Source organism: Egretta garzetta, unplaced genomic scaffold (assembly GCF_000687185.1).
Source record: "Egretta garzetta isolate BGI_Z169 unplaced genomic scaffold, ASM68718v1 scaffold792, whole genome shotgun sequence".
In the NCBI taxonomy this organism is placed as follows: Eukaryota; Metazoa; Chordata; class Aves; order Pelecaniformes; family Ardeidae; genus Egretta; species Egretta garzetta.
The window spans coordinates 417513-420059 of NW_009258950.1; positions in this window are offsets into that span (position 1 = coordinate 417513).

Genomic DNA, 2547 nt, shown 5'->3' on the forward strand with positions numbered 1-2547 from the left:
TGGACTTGTGTGCATTCAGGTTCCTCAGGTGGTCACGAACCTGGTCTTCTCCTACAGCAGGAGGGGTTTTGCCCTCCCGGTGCCCCTCATGCCATCCATCGACTCGGGAGGGGTGAGGAGAGAGGTTGCCAGTGAAGACTGAGGCAAAAAAGTCGTTGAGTACCTCAGCCTTCTCCTCATCTGCTGTTACCAGCCTGCCAGTCTTGCTCATCAGTGGGGGTACACTTTCTTTAACCATCCTTTTCCGGCTGATATACCTGTAGAAACCCTTCTTATTATTCTTCGCATCCCTAGCCAAGTTCAGTTCCAGCTGCGCCTTGGCCTTCCTGACCCCATTCCTACACAACCTGACCGCTTCCCTATATTCTTCCCAGGATACCTGTCCCTGCTTCCACTGCCTGTGCAGTTCCCTCTTCTTCCTTAGTTCGACCAGCATCTCTTGTCTCAGCCACGCCGGTCTCTTCCCTTCTTTTCCTGATTTCTTACAGCTAGGGATCGAGAGCTCTTGCTTCATCTCAGCTCCTCCACCACCTTGTGTCATTCCTTGACATTGTCATTAATGGTAGCTGTGGGTAGAAACCTATAACTAAATACTTAATTAAATATTGTATAAGAAGTATATAACAGAACAACAGACAGGATAAAAACACTGAAGGAAATAGCTCCTGACAGATGGAGGAAGGTCACTCACCCTGTTAACACTATTGCTTAGTCAGTTGTTTCATTAACCATCTGCTATAACTAACATTTACCAGGATTTTATGGGCTGTTACATTTTAGCCCACGTCTCTTTTAGAGACAGATATTCCTGGAGGGTTATCTGCTAGAAAGGTTGTTTCAGGGTCTTTTTAATCACCAGCAGTCATTACTGAGTGGCTTACTCATGGCTATTAGTCGTACCTCAGCTACTCTACAGATAAAAAAATAAAAATAAATAGAACAGTAATTTTTTTCTTTGTTTTGTTAAGGAATGAATTGCACAGCTGGAGAGTGTATAGATCTCGCTGTACCATGATTGCTATCCTTACTGTTGTACCTCTAGCTATAGTATACTAGCTATATATATACCTAGAAGGATCAACAAAACCAGCATTTTGTTATGGCAAGCCTGATATTGATAGTAAATGACAACCCCAGAATTTGCAGCAGAGTCTGAAGGCTGCACAGATAGGAGTTACTGACGTTTTATCATTTGAGAGACACAAGCACAGTGAAGTTAATTGACTTGCTCAGCACAGCACAGTAAGCCAAAGCCAACAAGAAGCTGAACCCAGCCACTGTCATCTCCAGGCTCACACACAACCATAAAATCGCTTCTTTTCTTCAAAAACAACCAATTCAAAACAAAAAAGATTCCTCCTGGGTACAAGCTGGTAACCTCTAGTGTCCCTAAGTGGCACTGTCTTTTAGAGACTTTTACAATTTTGTAATAATTGTGGGATTTTGTTCCTTCCAGTGTCTGATTAATTATACATTTTGTTGCTTGGGTTCTAAAGCTGGAACTATCAATTTTATATATGTTTATTTACTTTTGAAAAACACATAATTTAGTTTATGGTAAGATGTACCCTATCTCTGAGGGTTCTGCATTCAGTCATGTTTCTGGCATGTTATTTATAATCTTCTGCCATTTCACAGTATCTGGATGGTCCTGTATGTTATGCGAATAAACTTACTTCTCCTGAGCACGTCTTGGCACAAATCTGGTGTTCTAATTCCTGCCCTTTGACATGTACATTGTGTGCGATTTTCTAAAAATGGAATGTTTCAGGTTTATTTCTTTTCCAGCTTTAACCCATTTCCCTCAGCTTAGACAGTTTCTCATCCCCATAGTGATTTTTTGTGTAACATTTCCACTTTTTCTTTAAAATTCAGTTGAAGGTTCTTCACTTGAACAAATGAAAATCCTTCCTTGCCATAAAGCTCTTGTAGTCATAGGAAGACTAGGATATTTGGGGACTTAAGGGCAAACTTGCCTCTGGTGATTTATCCACCAGAGAATACAGATTTTGGCTTGAGATTTGACTATGTCTCTAATGAGACAGATATTCCCTGCTGATTTCAAGGGGAGTTTCAGGCACCTTTCCTTACAGAAACAGAAAGTACCTGAGTAGGAATCATCATATCAAAATAATAAGAGAATTCTGCTTCATGCTTTCAATGTCCTTGAGACTACAGAAATTATGCCAATGGCATAAATGAAGCATTCTTTGTGTTAAATGTTAGTGAGCATTGTGGCTGCTATGTAGCCATTGCATTTCCACATTAGTAAGTCCCTCTGTAACTGAAAAGAGAGAAGTCAGGCTTAGTCATGTGGTTTATTGACCAACCTCTGTTACACTCCAGCCAAATTTTTCCTTTTTGAGGAGAGAGGACTTCCGCTGCAGCAAGCAACAGCTCTGAAGGTGCCAGCAGTGTAGGGTGCCATTACAAATATTTTTCCCCCACCAAAAAACTCCCTAGTGAATGTCACCCTAAACCCCCTTTTCAAAAAAGGGTCTCTGCTACATGTTGGCAGAGTTTATGTAGTCCATGTATTTCTGGGAT